This window comes from Pipra filicauda, unplaced genomic scaffold (genome assembly GCF_003945595.2).
Source record: "Pipra filicauda isolate LSUMZ 115617 unplaced genomic scaffold, ASM394559v2 scaffold53_size3534045_pilon, whole genome shotgun sequence".
Lineage (NCBI taxonomy): Eukaryota > Metazoa > Chordata > Aves > Passeriformes > Pipridae > Pipra > Pipra filicauda.
Window position 1 is genome coordinate 762,143 of NW_024104687.1, and position 19,646 is coordinate 781,788.

Consider the following 19,646-nt stretch of genomic DNA (forward strand, 5'->3'; position numbering starts at 1 on the left):
ATGACCTCTGAACCAAACCTACAGAGCCCTGGGTTCACACCTCGCTTCAGGAGGGAGAGTTTTAACAGACTGTGATGAAGCCTCAATAGCTGAAAGCAAGACAAAGGCACCTTTTAATCGTCAAATTAGCTGGAGGGAAGAGCTGGAACCGCTTTCAGTCAGGAAATAAGGGGAAATCATTAAAGGAAATCATCCCCTTTTCTTTCTCCAAGTAATTAGAAGAACCATCTGTATGTTCATTTCACTACAGTTAAGGGTGTGGATTAGCATTTCAGAGAGATTTGAGTTCACCCACCAGTACTTTGATGTGTTAACGTGAATGATACTAAAATTTCTAAGGCTTTCAATGTTATACAAGTTAAAAAGGGGTACACATGTCACCTTCCAGTCCCTCTTTTTGAATGACTATTCAGCAGAGCCAAATTTACATTCGGAGAATTTTCCTTTTATCTCCGAAAGAATATTTATAAAATAATATGTTCCCATTAAAATAAATAGGGTGTTTACATAGTGCCCAGCTATAACCCTGTGGATCTGTACTGCTGGACTGTGCAGCACACACTGCCACAATGAAATCAAAATTGTACAAGAGGCTGATAAAGTATACAGATATAAATAAGCTAAATAAGCCTTTTAGTTATGACTGCTTTTCCTCTGTGGGAAAAACAACCTCTCAAATATTTCTCTGGTGATTTACAAGGGTGTAACAAAATTTCAGGCACGGAGTCATAAATAACTAAAGCACACTGAAAAGTGAAAATAAAAAAGTTCTGCAGCCTCAGTTTCACATTTATTAAACAACAATCTCCAGTGTAGGACCACCTCTGGTTAATCTGGAAACAAATTTTTCCCAGTGTTAGTTCTCTGGGTACTATAGAAATTTGCATTTGACCTGAGGCAGAATGGAAATTATAAGATAATATAATAGACCCTGCAGACCTCATAGATAAAAGACTGTGGGTTGCCTAGATGGTTCAATACAGACCTCTCCATGACTGAAACCAACTCCTATGGATAAGTGAAGCTGAATTCAATTTCCCAAGATCCTTTGTGACCATCCAATTCTCTGAATATGCTTGTTCAGGTCATTACACAAAGTTCTGTGCATTTATTTAGCAATAAATGGTGAACTCCAGCTCCAGCAAGGCTGGAATTGCCCTCTGTGAGCCCAAGGCTGTCCTCATCACCCACCATTATAATTCATCAATTATAACTCGAAATAAAAATCCATATTTCTGGAAAAAGAGCCTTGAGAAATGGCCACAGCTTCAGATTTCCCAGCCACATGATGGAATTAGTATCTTTTCCCTTGAAACAACATGAAATTTCCAAGGAAAAGCACAATACACTAGAGCTGGGCATGGCAAAACTGACAAAAACTGACAGCTCTCATCACTTCTTACTGACCCCTCTGTTCAGTGAAGCCAGAACCTCTGGAATCTGGAATGTGTCCAATTTCCAGGACACTTTAATGACATTTTGTTGCTCATGGAATTGGGAAAGCAAAACAAAATACACAAAGAGAGAAGGTACACAAGTAGAGGCCAAAAAAAATTTTAATCTGATTTATGAATTGGTCCCATTTCACCCCCCCTTGGACATGCTTTGTAGAGAACCTGAGTTCCTCCAGTTCTCAATTTTAGTCTTCAAAACACACTCGAAGGAGGAAAATTGCCACTCAATCTGCAAAGGAGGAACTAAAACATGAAGTATCTAAGAACTTTCTCAACAGGAGAAAGAAATAATAATAGAGAGAGAAGTCTTAAACTCCCATTACTAACCTCTGCAGTAACTTTTTTCATAAATGAAAACAGAACAAAGAGGGTGTTTGTCCAAATGGCAGCAGTTTAAAAAAAAGAGGAATGATGAGGGAGGAAAGAAGTTATTTATTTTTCTGAATTAATTTTGCAGAAGAGCAAGCATCATAGTGTCATCTCACCACCATGTCCAGGAGACTTGTTCTTGAGCTCTACAGACCAAGGATTTTTCCAAGACAATATTAAAATGATGTGGCTAATGTACTCTTTTGATTAATTCAATTTAAATTAAATGGCATGCTGTGGCATATCAACCTGATTGAATTTGAACACACACACACGTATCCAAAAAGAAATGATGGTCTGTAATGCCTCTCAGCATTCATGATTTATAATGAGAGAGTTTCCTGCTAAAATAGATCTCAATTAATACATTTATAACGTGTATATACATATATAATATATGTATATAATATATAATATTATATATATAATATTTATATATATATATATATATAATAAATATATTCTGTGGCAGAGGTAGGTGTTCACAGGGACTGAATTTAGTCTAGTGAGATGTATCTCCCTGGGGTCTGTGGAACATGAGACTGATTGAAGGTAAGCTAAACTCATCTGTTGAGTGGTTTGGAACCTAAATTTATCAGTCCCTTATCAAATGGCACCAGGTAGTCTGTCCTTGGTTTCACACTTTAAAAGCCTGCATGCCCATTTGTGAGAAGCTGAGAGGTTTTTGTCACTGCTCATTTTTTGCTATTCTGTTAAACCTAATTGGTTTAAGAATGTTAATATGTCTCGGGATTATATTCTCTGATTAACACCCTTGATTAGATTACTCAGACACTCTTTAACTCACTTTTTATTGCACAGCATATAACTTCAACATCAAAAGGGCCTAGAAGGTCAGATCTGAACGAGCAGAGTGAAATAATTCAGTGTAGCCACAGTGCTTGCCCACACAAAATACCCCATTGCCAAGGGAGCAGTTTCCCTTCTATCCCATTTCTCTCTGAAGTTAATGCTGCTTGACTACAGTGAATCACAGCAGACAGTGTCCCATTATCAGAACAGCAAAAATAGTCTATAATTCATAACAAAGCAATTTTTCAGCCACTTGAAATGCTTTTTGCACTTGGAGCTACTCTTTTTTTTCCGCTGCCATGTGCAGCAGGAGTTGCCTCTATCCAGTCCAGCAGCTTAGTTGCTGTACAAACCTATTCCATCTCACTGAAATTACACACTGCTTGAAGGTACCAAAATGCTGCAAAGGCAGTGAGGAAGAAGCAGGACAGCAAAGAGATCACAGGAGCTGTGACCAGCTGGAAAACATAATTCCTGTCATGGGGCCTGGAGGGGACATTCACAAGCGTTTGCTCCTTTGTTAAAGGTGAAACAGAAACAAAGCTCTGAGAGCCTGAAATGCAGAGTGGGATATCTGCACATCCTTGTCCTGGGAAAAGACACATCGAAGCTGTTGGAGCAGCTTGTGTGCATCAGGCTATCAGGTGTCAAACACCCTGTCCATAAATTGGAGGCAGAGGTCTCGGAGGCTCAGCGGGGCAGGGTGTCTGGGGCAAAGGGGTGGGCAGAAAAAGCCACTACACCAATCTGACAGAGTGTTCCAAGCCATGCCACAGGGCCATGGCCTTGCTGCTCTCCAGCCACCACCCCCCTTGCCAGCACAGCTGGAGATGGCACAAGTCAGCTGCCACGAGTGGCTGCAGCTCGGTGCTCCCAGAGCCCCAGTGGGTGTGAATTATCCAGCTGGGGAGGCTAAAATTACTCCACTGGAGGCACAAGACATTAACTCCAGCCAAAAGAGGAGTTCTCCTGCTGTAAAACTCGTGTGCTGGCATTACTGACACCAGGCAGGGACAATGCACTCTGCATTGTCCTCACACAGGATGAGGTGTTTGGAGTCTTCCTTCTCAGCAGCTTCCTGACTTCCTGCCCCTGACTGCCACCTGAACAGCTTAGGGTCTTTATTTTCCCAGATATCCCATAAGCTTTTCCATAAAAAACAAGTCCTGGTTGCGTAGATAGATAACTTATATTTCCCATCCCACAGGAGCTGTCTCACCCCCATGTCCCTTGGGACCTTCTCATCACTCCTGGTTCCCCGCTAAAGCACCAACTGGAGAGGATTTGCTGGCTCTGGGAATATCTCCTAGGAAAGCTGACATTGGGGATAGAGCTCAAAAAGAAGACGAAGAACCAACTCTGTTGTGCAACTCATTTGTTAACCAGATGTTTCCCGGGTTTTCTAATCCCAAAATACCATAATGTGTCACAGGAACCTTCTCCCACTCCCACACATGGACTGTGCTACCACAGCTCTTAAATTTTACAAGTCAGTAAAAGTTTGGTGTTGAAAGCTTGGTCTTCCTGCCTAAAATTATGATGGCTAATTATTTTATACAGATGTTTTATACGTGTGCCCAGTTATCTACAAAATACCCACATATTTTGAAAAGGGGAAAAAATACGAGTAACTGAAAAAATAAGTTACATGGAAAATTTTGGGCAGCCATGAGGCACAGTGATGAGTGAAAAAGGGTGGATAAGAGGGAACATGAAGAATCATGTTAGTGGAATATATAAACTATTATTTACGTGCTATATATAAAGCATGAATCATACATGTTTTCAATACTTTCACAATTTGAGCTCAAGTCTCACTAGGAGTATGATTCAGGTATATGAGATTTGAAAGATTTTAATATGGAAGGACAGAAATAGTCCTGTAACAGGAGTTTGAAAGGGCAAATTGTAATTATCATATGAGGTGCAGCAATGACAAGCCAACACTGACCAAATCTTCCTGCTGTTTCCCTTTGAACAGTAGCTGTGACTTTTTGAGTCATAAGCTAAGTTTGTGATTAAATTAAATTGTGTAACAGAAGAATTACAGCAGCCTGTCTCTGGTAGTGCCTCCTGGGAGAAGGAGAAGGGAAAGAGAAACAGTATGTACTGATGCCTTCCTGGGATGGCCTTCCAGCAATAAATATTTTAGGTTCCTTTAAGCCAATGCTTTAGTCCAGAGAGACTTTTTCCATGGCTTTTCTTCCATAGATTCATCTGTTTTCTGATTTCCATTCATCCATATCCAAAATAAACCACCAGAAATGTGCTGCATTTGAACTCTGCAGCTTTGGGTTCTGAGCCTACTGCCTCTTTGATAACTTTATTGGTTGCTTCCCAGTTTCTGCTTCCTCAGATTCTACCACACAGTTTGCTTGCTACACTCAACCCATAAAGTCATCAATCAGGCAATAGAACTAAAACCCAAAGCCACACAATTATGGCACTTTTTTTAGCAAGCATCCTGTCTAAATTTCTGATTTCTTTAACCTACAGAACCAGCCAAAAAAATTACTATTCCTGAGTAGTGTTAAAGACACAAAACTTCAAAGCAGGAGAGTGTAGAGCCTACAGTACCTGGCACTTCTGCATGATTAGAAAAAACTGCTGTTGGGATGTTGGCACAAAAAGTGATCAACACAGTAGATATTACATGAAACAGAGATATCTAATTGTTATATTTTAACAAGTTTTTGTTCTCCATTCCTTCCTCGGCAATTTTCCCTCATCTTCATTAGTTAATTAGTTCTGCCTGGAGCACTAAGCTTGTGATGCTTAAGAAAAAAAGAGAAAATCAGCAACTTGAGAGACCCTCAGAAGCTTTGATCATTTGTTCTCTCATTTTAACCTACAAACCTTTCTTTTTTTTTCCCTTGGAAAATTCCTGCTCTAAATTCCCATAGGAGAGTCAAACACTGTTGCTGGGGTCCTTTCAAGTGAACTTCTTGTAAGCACCTTCAGCCTCATATTGCTGTAGAGAGTTCTCCAAAGGAGTTGAATGCCATGGAATAAACACATTAATCAGCTAGTCAGAGCTTCTACAAATGATTAAACATCTCTAACCAGATACCAAAGATGTGAGTAAATTCAGCATTTTTGACTTGTAATTTCACTCTCTCAACAAAATCCAAAAAAATGATGTTGATCTGGACAGTTATTCACCAATGTTAGCACTGTAGTGAGTTACCACCAACCTCAGCCAAAATCAATTACAGTGTTTTCTTCTTCAGACAGTGATCACTTCTCATTTGTCCTCCAGTAACTTCATTAAGTCATCATTTAATAATTAAGAATATCTTGCATCTATTATTCATCTTAATAAGATCAGCAGCTAAATCTCAGATGAAAAGAAGCTCAATATTTTTGAAAACTCCATGCAGATGAACTGGAAACAGTATTGATTTAGTTTGCATGATTAGTGATAATAGCTGTAAAAATTCCTAGAGGGAAATACAAAGCAAGTTTTAAAAAAATTTCTTCCTTTTCCAAGTAATAAACTGCATCATTAACCTTTTTGTTCAAGTGCTATCTACATGAGATTCACACATTTCCCAGCAGAGCCACTGATTTCAAATCAGGCAATTTATTGAAATTGAAGCTAATTTGTAATTTAAAACTATTCCTAACAGCATTAGGATTATTTTATTTACTGGATGACTGGAAAGTTAATATTGCAACAATGGATTGATTTCTCAACTTAAACTGTTTCCAGAATAAAAATCACTCTGCAAAAGCCTGAATACAACTGCCTTAAAATACGTGCCAGTGGAATTCACAACCCAAGACTGAAGTATATTGTCCAACATCCCTGTTAGGGAGAATTTGTGATATTAGCCTATTTAAGCATCAGATTGAGGCCAATTGAGGAGAGCAGCATTAGGAGTCAGAAATTCCTAAATTGTCCTTATTCTACCTTTGCTTGAACCTCAAAGGAATAAGAGATATTTTAAACATACAGAGTGCTTCAGGCAACTACTAGTCACAGAATATTCTGTGCTGAAGTAGTACAAGAACAAGGATTTATTAGTACTTTATTCTGAGGATGTAGAGGAGTGAGAACTTTGTGAAGCTGCACTTCAGATCCTCTGATAAACCTACCAAAACAGCAGATGACCTATAAGAAATGTGTGCTTTGCTAAAGGTTATACACCCTGATCCTCCCAGACCTGCCAGCAGAGAGGAATTCCAGTGATTCAGCACTTGAGTTCTGGATCTTTTAAAAATCACTTTCCAGTTCCAATCCCCTTTGCCAGGACAGCCCAGGAGTGCTGGTCACTGCATGACAAGGCTACAGCTTCACAGAATCATGGAACTGTTTGGGTTGGAAGGGACCTTGAAGATCACCCAGTTCCAGCCCCCTGCCATGGGATGGCACCCACCAGGTCAGGTTGCTCAGGGCCCATCCAGCTTGGCATCAAACACCTCCACCCTGCAGAGCCTGCCAGCTCTGCTCCTGTGCTCAGCTCTGTGGAAGCTCAAGACTTTTCTTCTTTTGGTGTCATGACCATGCCCAGGTCCAAATTTCCAAAAGCCTGTGCTGAGCTAACCAACCAACCAGTTGCAGTGTCAAAGCTGCCCTTGGAGTTCAGAGGTTGGTTTCCTTCAAAATGCAGAACTCCTGGAAACAGCAGAGCCAGCTGATGCTGCTGCCAGTTCTCTCCCTGCCTCCTGCTGCCACTTTGCTCCTGCCCTTCAGCTCTGCCCTGGAAGTGCCTGGGCAGCTGCACAGTGACCTTGGTCAGGGAACTGACCTCGTTTAAAAATAACACTGTGAAAAACAAAATTATTAATAAGCAGGGCTGGTTCACAGGCTGTTCCCAAACCACTGTATCTCTGACTCACCACAGAGTCCCAGGGGCTGGAGGTGGAGAGAGTGACTCTGACACAGTCCCTTGTGCCTTTCTGATAATGGCAGAAAACAGGTTAAAAAGCTGGAAAAACAGGAAAAAAAAAAAAAGGATGCCTATAGCCTGGTAAAGATCTACAGAACTGAAATCCAGAAGATTCTATTAACAGCTCACTGATTGCCAGGAAAAGCTTAATTTAACCAGATTGTTTGCCCCTATTGCCCTCATTTCAGTGTCACTAGAGAGAGACATTCACATATTTTAAATCTTTTCCCTGTACATATTCTATTGCTGCTCAGTAGACCCAGCTAATTTTTGCTACATCCCACATGCACACATATTTCTCAGTAAGTGGCAGCCAGATCCACATGACTCACCCTCAGAAATTATCTTTTTCTACAAAGCTCCAACGGGCACAGAATTCCAGCCATCTCCAGACAAGCAGCTCCGTTGTTGAGTCCCCTGGGAAGTGGCACTGCTGGTGGCTTCAGTCACACTGGTGGCTTCAGTAATGATGGAGAAAGAGCATTTTATGCCCAATTCCCAGCTGTGAGCACAGTGATTCTGGCTCTTGGCTGAGCTTATTGACACACTGCTTGTTTACCACTCCACACATGGGAATGGAGAAGGAGATGAGGCCTGAGTTAAAAATCCAGCACAGGCTCAAGGCAACCTCTGCGTTTCAGCAGAGATTCAGTGAGGCCATGGCAATATTCCCTACCTTGAAATCTGTTTTCATGTGACTAAATCACACTATAGGTAAACAAATGTGACCTTATAAGCTTCCCAAAGAAAGCAGTCAGCATAAAACAGGCAATACAGAACTGCTACATCTACAGGGAGTGAAGTTCTGCCTGTATATGAGACAACTAAGGAATAGAAAATGCCTTTGTATGTGTTTGTGTGTGTGTGTGTGTGTGATGCACAATAGTCTCTAGTTCTTCTTTCTCCCCCTCTCTTCCAGCTCAACTGCATCCAGAAATAAGTGGAACCTCGAGAAAGGTTTTTCAGACCTTTTTGTCAGGTAACAAATATTTCTTGTTTCTCCAAGGGATTAGCTAGACCAAGGCTGTTCAGGACAGCAAGTACTGGTTATAACTGCAGTGTGAATAACCAGCCATGTGGAATTACTGTCCTCCCACTGGTACCATGCTGTGCCCAACACCAGCTAAACTCTGCACCCACCTTTATTCATGCAAAGGTGCTTTCACAAAGGTTGATGGGGCAGATCCACAGCTTGCAGGGACTCGGTGCAGAGCAGATATCAGAGGCCACATAGCAGTGCCCCATTGAAAAAGCCCTGTCCTGTAAGGTGGGAATCGGATTTACCAATATACTGCCCTGGACAATCAATAGGAATCCTTTGAAGGGTTTGATCTGATTATCATGATCACAGTGGATGATTTTTTTTATACTAATCACATCAGCCTCTCATCATTTTTTCTTTTAAGCCCTGGCTGTCCTGTGTAACAATTAGGTTTAATGGGTGTAATCAGGTATAAAAGGGATGTTCATTTTTGCAAAAAGATGACTAAGTATTTAAAGTGTCCTTGAGTAAAATTAATATAAACTAATACAGAAATAAATCAAAAGAGGGAGTGAATTACTCTGAAAATCATTTGCAGTTAAAAAATATAATCCTGTTGACTTCCATAGAAATTAAGTCCAATGGAGGACACTGAAATGAAAATTACCTTTTCATCTACATAAATTATTGGAAAGTAGTTAGACAAGGTGATTATTTTACAAAGATAAATCCAATGCAACCACAAGGCCTGGGAGTGTTTTCTAAGAAAGCATGTTCACTCTTTCCAGCACATTATATCTGCACTCTTCCAACAGTTATCCAGTCAGGCTTTTCTAATCAGCCCCAGGTACTTTGTCTTGAACAGAAACATTTACAGTTTTGAACATTCATACACAAACACATCTATTTTTCATGAATTACAAATGTTGCTGATGAAGAAACTTGCACTAACATATATACAAGTTTTTGTAAACCATTTATTGCACTGCCATGTGGCATTTGGTTTAAAAAAACCCCAGTATACACAAAAGCAATATATTGTAGAAAGCAAGCTCAAATGTGGATGACACATACCTGAGAGAACGAAAGGTTGTCACACCATCTCAGGGGAAAGGATTATTGGGTTGTTTTATAAAATTTGCAGATGTCACAAGGGCTAGGTTAGCACCCAGAGAGCAGCAGCAGAGGTGCAACCAGAGAATGAAATGATGACCTGTATTGCAGAGGAAAGAAAAGCAGATATCCCTGCACACAGCCAGCCAACCTTCCGACAGCCTTGGCTGAGTGTAGGGGCACAAATGGCCACAGGTCCCAAACTACCACTTGTCAAATGCAAAACTGTCTTGTGGACCAGCTTTAACCCCGTGATATAAATAAGTAGTGCTTGGAGGAAGCTGAGGAAGAGAGAGTTGTCTCACTGCCACCACTAACTCAGGCTGTGTCCTAAAGAAGGCTCTGGTGGCTTCTGGCTGATAGAGGCTGGGCATGAGCCTCGGGCACCAAAACACAGGAATAGCATCCCAAAGGAGAGGAATGTTTAGTGGCAAATGAGCCAGCCTCATGAACAGCAGAGCCAAAGCCCAGTTTAGTGACAGCTCTTACACCTTGGCTGGGGGCTGGGTGTGTGCCTTGCTATTTGGTCTGTCTCAGTTTCTCAACACCCTCCTGAAAGTGCCAGAAAAACAAATGCTCAGGGGCTGCCTTTCCTAGAATTCACTGTGATCAGGAAAGACTCAAAGGACCTCAATATGAGTTCATCCAAGAGGAGGTTAAAAGGTGAAGATGTTCCAATTCATACAGACATGATGAGAACATCTGATAATTGAGGGACTATTAATCTACAAAAGGCATAATGAGAGCTGGAGGCCAAAGCTGGAGCTGGATAAATTATTGCTATCAATAAGGCACAGAACATCCGCTATGAAGTTAATTGGACATTAGAGCTCTTTTCTGAGAATATGGATTTCCTGTTGCTTAAAATCCTTCTAAACATTTCAAGATCTAAGAGCTGATTGTCTTTCTAGAAGGTATTCTACTGCTCACACAGGATTTACAAGTTTCAAGTGATGATTGAGGTTGCTTCCACCGTACACAGCACCCAATTAGCCAGAGAAAGTTCACTTTTCCCTTTCCTTTTCCTTTTTCCCTTTTCCTGAGGACAATATACTCCTCAGAAAGTGAGTGGAGGGCATGCATTAAGAGTTAAACCCTTCAACACTCTCTGATGTGCATGTTCTTCTTCCTTGCCTGGGATTTGATTGTGCATCTCACTCAGAATTTTTACTTCTATTTAAAGCCATGGGTAAAGATATTCCTGACCCACGTGCTACATCCCTGGGTTACAAGCACATAAATTTCAGATTGAGCCTGGAATAAATGGATCTGTGATGACAAAGGCTCAGGAGTAAAATTGACTTAAACCACAGGGACAGCAGGTGAGTATTTCTTAAACAAAAGAATGGTACTGGAACGAATATTGACACATTTAAAAGCTAGAGAGAAACAATTCAGGAACACTGTGTGTGTTCATTGTGCTTGATAAAAGCATGCCTCGCTCCTCGTGCTATTTTAATCAGGCAGCACTGCAGAGAATTAAGACACTTCTCTCAATCAACTGTCTCTCCTCTGCGTGCCTCTGCTTCTGCTCCCCCTATAACTCTGCTCAGCACAGAGAGACATCACCACACAGCAGAGAGATTATGCAGTTTTTATTTCAAGGTGAGGGAAGGCACGAATTCTAGCTCCTAATGAGCTAAGCAAAGGACCTGTTCTCATGGATAATCATGGAAATGTTCTTACTGGTGACAGCAGACTGTGTTTCTGGCCTGTATTTCTGTACTTTTTTTTTTTTGCTTAACAATGCAGCATACCTGAAAAAGCTGTGAAAAGTCTGTTGGTTGGGTTTAAAGTTTGGGGTTTTTTTTTGTTTTGTTTTGGCACCAGTCAGTAAAAAAGCATGATTTTTCCTGCCCCTTAGATTTATTTATCGAATGCCATCCCAGAGCAGAGTTGGAACTTTTTAAAGGAAAAGTTGTGAAAATCCTTCGTTGTTTCAATTGCAACTCAGTTCCATAAATCATTTGCAAAGAGGCACCTGGGTCCACCCCATCACCTGGGTTTCTAATCTGTGTTTCAGTTACAAAATAAATCCCCTGGGCAATGTAAAAGCTGGCTAGAAGAACCTGATGTTTTCCAAGATTATGACAGAAAGAAGTGTAATAGAGAAACTGTTCCTCAGCAGAATGCCAGCCCCACTGGCCTTTGTCAGATAACTGCAAAGAGGGAGTGGAGGCTCTTCTTAAATGTGCTCGTTTCCAGTGGCAACCAATGGGAAAAAAAGGACAATCAGATTTAATCAATTGATTTCAATGTGCCGGTCTCAAATAAGTTTTCCTTAAATGATTCAAGAGACAAAAAGAGGGAGAGAAAAGTCAAGCAATAAACTGTGATGGAACTCATTAACTGCCATGAATTCTCTGTTTCATAGTTTAACTTTGTCAAGGACTGTGAGCTTTTCACACTTCCATCAGATGAGATATTCTTTCCAAGTGGAGCCACAAAACTTAAATCTAGGCTCCAATCCTTTTGTTTGTATGCTGATTTCAGATTGGGCCCATTTTAACTCCATTCGTCCCAGATTTGCAAATAAACAAAATAATTTTCTCTGTCGAAAATGCCATCTGCATTTCTCTTAAATTCTCTTCCTTTACACATGAATCATCTGTATTTTCACACTGTTGCCAAAATGACATAAAAACCTTATACCTAAATTGGAAATGCAATGAGGCTGGATGACATTTGCAAAGAACGTCTTCTCAGAATAGTTTTCCACCTAACCTTTAATAAGTGTATTTTCCATATATTTATTACTGTCAGTAGGAGAACATTATGTCCTGGAATAAATTATTTACGGAATTTCTGTGTCTTTGTTGCTCAGGTCTCCTGGTTCAAAGAACCATTCGGAGGCTTTTAAACAGTTCACCATGTCACTGCTGTCAAGTGGTGCTTTTCCTGAGCTCTCTGTCCTTTTTTTTTCTGGTGCATTAATGCACGTTGGGATAGTTTTTCCTTGAAATCTAAAGTGACCTGAAACAGCACCACAGAATGTATCCAGCTCACAGTCCTCGTGCTTGATTTAATTTTTAAATAGCTCTAAATCTTTGTGTGTCCTGTTCAGATTCCTCAGCTTCCAGTTCAGCATGTCTAGGGCACCTCAGGGCTTACTCAGCCAGCATAGAACCAAGACTTTTATTCTCTCTTCCATGCTGCTTTCCTATTTATATTTCTCCCTCTTGTATTAACCCCCGTGTTCTTTGCGAATTTTGGCTGTTCATCAGCACACAGGCACACATATAGTGGTGTTATTGCACCTTCTTATTGCAGGAGCTGTACCTGCAATAACTCTGATGCCCCAACATCCCAGCATCTGTCTATTTTTGTGTGTGGTGTTTCTCCTGGGTTGTTTTACCCCATTCCTGGTCTCTGCCCAGTAAGTTCATAACCAGGAATGTGAGCAGAAAGGAAGATTCTTGCACTTACATCCTGGGTTTGTTTCATTTGCTTCCCTCTGATTTCCCCTGTCCTTTTCTGAGCCCTTATGTTTTCTGTTTTCTTCCGTGGTTCCTTTCAAGCTGGCTCCCAGATGTACATTTCACGTGTTGTCTCACAGTATATTCGTTTACAGCTGCCAGGGGAAAGAACATAAAGCAAACAAAACAGCTGCTCTTGGATGAGAGAAAAACTGGCAGGATGCTTCCCAAGCCACCACCTCGTGATGAGATTGCACTAGCTGGGAGTTTGACAGGATAGCCTAAAGTGAGAATAGGCTGTATCCTCCAGCCCACACTATTCTCAGAACCTGAAAACCAGTTCCAGTTCCTCTTTGAAACACATCTGTTGTTTCCAGCGTTTGTCAACATGCATGGCCTTTTCTCAGGAGTTGCATAATTCTTCACATTTAATGAGGAGGCTGCAAAGCTGGTAAACAGGTTGAGGAAGGTACAAGATAACAAGGAAAAGGTCTGACCAAATAAACATTGCACTGCATTAAGAACGAATGTAAAGGCATCCTGTGTGATTTATTCAGTAAAACAATGAACCAATCCAGATTTCTGCATTCTCAGGACAGACAGTAATTCTCTGCTGGACTGAAGGTGAGAGGTGATACTGCTACACATGAAAAACAGGTCAGGAAAACATTAATTATATTGCAAAGTACTGGTAAAAGCATCCTTTCAAACATTCATTGCTGGTAAGGGAGCAAGAACAGGAGATCAAAGTTCAAACAGGATTTTAATTAGATGCCTTGCTTACTGTGATCTGTCAGACACAGGCTAAGAAGAAACTTTTCTCATCTGCAGCCATGCTCCATGTGGCACTTCAGTTCCTCTAGCATGTTAGAAGTTGGCCTGGTGCAGAGAGAACCTGACACAGAAATATAAATATATAACTTGGCTCAGAGGAGCTCAGGATACTGTCATTGCCTTTCCCCGTACTGGGCACAGCCAGACTCCGATCCCAGGCAGAGGTCATCTATTATTTGGAGAAAACATGCTTTTTAATTTGCTTGGGATCGTGCCAAAGCACACCTTTCAAACTCTATGAGGTTTGCCACAGAGTAGACAAGCCCAAAGGAAAATATAGGTGTTAGAGCTGGATCTCGAGAGACAGGACTGAGACATGCAAGGCCACAGGACTGGCAGAATACTGCTCTAGCAATAAGATTTCTGGCTAAATCCTGCCTTCTTCTCTCACACTAAATAATATTTCAGTCTGAGGAGGAATGGGTGCTATTCATTTTATACGATTAAACAACAGATCAACAAGGGACAACTATGATTCATTCAATAATTGACGACAGATTAGACAAAAAGCATCATTCTCAGTCTGCCCTAAAGGACAAAATTAAAAGATAAAAAGTAGATGTCTAGGAAGGTATAAAATCACAACAGTTTTCCTCCCTTTTGTCCTTTTCTGCCTCATTACAGAAATTACAAATGGTTTTATTATCCTGTGTTCATCAGACAAGTACCATGACAGTGAATAGTAAAGCCATATTTTTAATGAAATTCAGACAAGTGTAAGAATACAAAAGGGAAACAAAGAAAACTTTTGTGAGAAGATTGTTGTATCCTACTGAACCCTCAAAACATCGCTGCCCGAGTCACTAAAATGAGATTTAGCAGATCAAAAGGCCCATCTCCAAAGTATTTTATGGCTTTGAATTTTGCAAACCATAAGCCAGCTTTGCTGTTTTCCTCATGTGCTGTCCTTCAGCCAAGCCTGTTGCTAAATCCCCTGGATAACAATTTGTCAGGGACGTGAAGTCATTGCTGCTCCTGCTCGTTAGAGCGATTATCAAATGCACACCCTGTCAGTCCCCCACTGCTCAGAGTTTGGCTCCAACAGCAAATGGGCAACTCGTTATGGAAATATCTGTGGCTTGGGGAGTCTAAATGCTGCATCAAATAAGGGACCAGCCTCTGGTTTGGAGGTGAGCTGTGTGACCAGAGCAGGTTGGGGATTTTCTGCCTCGAAAGTCAGAGACTGCTACACAACTGCCCCTGATCTTCTCAGCACCATGCAACTCATTTCCACAGGACAGAGCACACTGAGAGAGGAATATGCCAGGGGATATTTCTGAATTATAATAATTTAACTCCAGCTGTTTTCATTATCCTCTGATGGGGATAGAAACCAAAGGCAGTCAATTCTGAACATAATGAAAGACATTCTTCTGGTTCATGGCAATGATTTATAAAATATGTCTTGCACTGGAGCATAGAAATATTAAAAAAATGCCTGCTTGCTTCTGTGAAGAGCAAAGTATTGTGCAACACAATATTAAATTTCAGTAATTAATTACATGCTGCCAAATTCAGCTGCATAACTTGTGGCTTTCCTGAAATGCTAGCAGTTTTTTCAGCCAGTTTTTTTGGTTCTGTCTCAAAGCCCATTAAAATTGATCAATATCTCTCTATTGACTTCAAGTGGTCTTAAATCAGATCCTCAATGTCAGGGGATTGCTGGCAAAAAGAAAAACAAAAGGGACAAAGTCTTAATCACAGAGGAATGAGATCTTTGGAGTACATCATTCATTAGAATATCAGGATCCAATTAAGAATAAATTAAGTTACTACTGCAAAAAGAGAAGATACAGGCAAAAATCATCTCTGGACCTCAGAACAGTTTGAGGATTTTCTGTTAGCTTTGCTGTCCAAAGCCCACTGGAACTGTAGAACTGGAAATGTCTTCTCTTTTCCCTGAAATCCAAAGTAAAATAATAACTCATAAAAATGTTCTGCAGATGGTAGACTTCTTTTGAACAATGATTTCAGGAGAGAACTGATATAGTTTAATTAAAAAAAACTATATGAGATATGGTGCTTTATGGGAATGGAACATTGGCTTCTTTATGCTTCCAGTCTCCTATCAGAAAAAGCAGCAGCAAGACATGGAATAATCCACAGTCAAAAAAATGTGATCCTGGTGCTATAACCACACCTGGAGAACCAGGAAAATCTGTAAGAGTAAAAGAATCCCAGAAAAATTCTATAATCCATAATCTCATCTGTATTATCACTAATCATTCAAAAAATTGAAATTAAACAGCATCAAAGGAGTTACTTTTGAGCTGAAGCAACAAAACCCAACGGCCCTTGTAGTTGCAGGAGACTTGTGCCTCTGGAGACTGGACTGCTGAGAGCTCCAGCAGGACCTGCCTCTTTGCTCTGTTGCCCCTTCCACCAGTTTTTCATCACACAAGTGAGGCAAGAACCTTGGGGCTCTCTCTCCTGTCTCACCTCAGATATACTGTGAGATACCTGCTCTGGGAATACACTTTAAAGAGAGACCACACCCTTAATCAAATGAGCAACCTCGTATAAAAGACATGCTAATTCACTTTTAATTGAAGTGTTGACTTTGAATATGGAACTTGGATATATACACGAACAGATACCCAGAGATCTGAGCAAACTGGTCCAAGCTGCAGGATCTCTGTATTGCAATCAGAGTGTGCTGCTGTGGGACTCAGGAGCCTACACACATCTCTTGGATCTGGGTACCTGTGCCTAGCTGAGCATGAAGGAATGCAGCAGCTCACTGAATCCTGCCTGGGAGAACAGCTGCGGGCAGCTCGAGTAAAATTTGGTTTTCTCTGTCTTCTCTTCTATGGGAGTAAACCCTCCCCTCCTAGACAGAGTGGAAATAGCTGTTAAAACGTGCAGAAGCATTGGCACTGGGGAGGGATTCCAGAGAAAAACGGAATTTTATAAGGAAGAAGCTCTTTTTGCTCTATCAACAGCAGAGAAATGAAGAAGCCAATAGCAGAAAGGATTCCTGGCAGCTGAGGAGAAAGCACAGAAATTATGGTTGGTGTAGCTGAACACTGCTGTTTCTTAACTCCCTCCCACTGGGGATCTTCCCAGCCTGCAAAGTAACATCCCAGTTTTCTCTTTTAAGGTGAATACTTCAACATGCAGATGAAGAGACAGCCTTTGGACTGGGCCTCTCACAACACTGGTTCAGCAATCAGCTGTATAATAAACTTCCTTGTCAGTTTGGAAGAGAATAACAATCCTCTGAAAGCCAAGGCGGATGACCAAATTACGAGGTTTGATTGCTACCTGATTTGCAACAGATTATTTTGACACAAGCAGTTAATCCCTCAGGCCACTTGTTACACCTCTTCAAATGCTGTAGCCCCAGTTGTCCCTCAGCTATTGCCACAAGCCTGTGATTCCTACCAACAACTCTTAACACAGGGGTGTGGGTACACCCTGCAATGCAAATGGGAAGCTGAGGCAAAACCAAATCACAACTCAGATATCACAGTGCTTATACTGAGTCAGCAAAGACTTCATTTAACACCCACAGGTAGGTACTAGAGAGTCTCACAGGACCAGCAAGGACAAGTTTTAGGGATTCAAGGTGGTGGAATCACATCTAGAGAGTTCAATACTTGTGCAGCAGTGAAACCACTGAAATGCTGCATGTCAGGAGGCAGAGTTAAATCACCACAGGCAAAGCAATCACTGGAAAGGAGAACAATATTCTGAAGATAAAATACCCCAGATAAGAAGAAAACATAAATGTAGGTAGAGAAATCCAATCCAGCCTTGCACATCAGGGCTGTATTAACAAGGTTTGCTTTCAAGAGATCAAAGCACATTGATCATTCTGACAGATGAGTCCCTACAGAGAGAAGGAGAGTGATTTTCATAAATCAGGTAAGCAAGAGAATAGAGATAGCAATAGAAGTCCTGCTTGCACTTCTCTGTCTAAATTCCTCACCATTTTCAAGCATTTTGAGACAGAAGTTCAAGGTCTCCTCCATGTAGCTTTTCCACAGACTGTTCCTGTACAGCCAAGTCCTTTTAGTCCCAGCTTTTGAAGCTGAAACTTATAAGGGTCCTTTTGCCAAAAGCACATTTCTCTGGGGATCTTTCTTGCTCCAATATGTTTGTCTCTAAACCTCCCACTTAACTGTGATAATAAGAGTGCAGGTCAGAAATGCATTAAACTTCTTCATAAGATAATGAGGAAATATTTTCCTGAGGGAATACTTATGTGGAATTCGTAGTTTATACCCCTTATATCCTGCTCTTGGATGTGTTAGGAAGCAGTGCTCTGTTCTGAGAAGTGTCATTTCTGAGTCTTTGCAATCAGCTGTCCCAGCCGTAACACCCCTGGAGCCCATGGATGCAGCCAGGGGGACTGAAGCAACTGCAACAAGAGGGATCATTGTGGGCCCTTTCTGGTTTTGAAGGATGACAAATGGTTTGCCAAGGTGCATCTTGTAAGATGGAGCTCCACATCCTCCAATGGGAATGAGGCTTTGGATGAAGTCAGATGTGGCAGCAGTACAGCTGACCTGGTAACCACAACAACCATAATCCTCACTGCAGGACTCTGAAACACTTGTCTAGCTGCTCTTTCTTCCTAAAAACCCTTTAGCTTTCAGTATCCATCAACACTAGTAGAATTAAACCACTAAAATTAAACTTATCCCAAAACTTTAATCCACTTGGAGATAAAAAAAATACATTAGAGACTTCATTGCATCCTCCTTGAGTGCCCATGTAAGGTCACCAAAGGAGAATTAAAATAGGTCTCTCTAAATAGATATCAGTGTCTATTTATTTAGAATATATTGGACCAGTTCTAAGCCATGGTGATAATTACATAAGCACACTGGACTCATATTAGCAAGTTCATCTGAAAGACGGTGTTAATAATAAAAAAAAATTACCAGGACTCTGACAGTGCATTGGGAAAGTATTTTAGCTGTTCTGCCAGCTTTTTGGGGTAATTGCACATCACCTGTAATAAATGTGCAGATATTCTGCTCTCAGTTCTACTATGAACTAAAACACTTATTTTTTACTTTTAAGCAGATTAATTAAGAGATTTACACACACAAAAGCAAGAAATCAGTCCCATTTCAGTGTACTTTTTTTTGTGTTTATCTGAAGACACCTAAACAAAGGGATGAAAAAACTCAGCAAGGCAGCAGTGCTGGGGAAGTGCTGGTGACTGATTTAAAGGAAGATAATGAACAATTATTTATTTCAGAATTGATTTTTAAAAACTAAGGATACAAATATCAGAACAAAACACATCCTTCAGTGCTGCAGCACCAGTAATACCAACCCTGTCATGTTTATAGCTCCCCAAAGCCCTCCTTACATATGATAATAGAAGTCTGACTAGTCTAACATTGTCATTTTAATTAAAAGCTCTATTCCTCCTGACAGGAGCAAGTCAAAGAAAATGCAGTGGGGATCCCACTACAACCTCATGAAAAAATATGAATGCTTTCCTCTATAAAATGGCAAATTGGTGGCACAGCTTAGGGATTGGTCTGGCCAATGTCCCACATGTGAACATCCACAGTTCATCCCCAAAAATGGAATTTAGTGGCCGATTCACTTTGTTAACATGAAAAAAACAACCGTGAATCCTCTGCCACCCCTCAGAGAGCTCTTATTTTTCCCCCTAAAAGATTTTTCATCCATAAATTTCCAAGGTTTCCAAATCAACTGTACCTGCCAAACTTACAAAACTGTTTCTGTTAGTTTGAAAATCGTTTTCAGAATTTCATCCTGCTAGAAACTGTCATAAAATGTCAAAAGT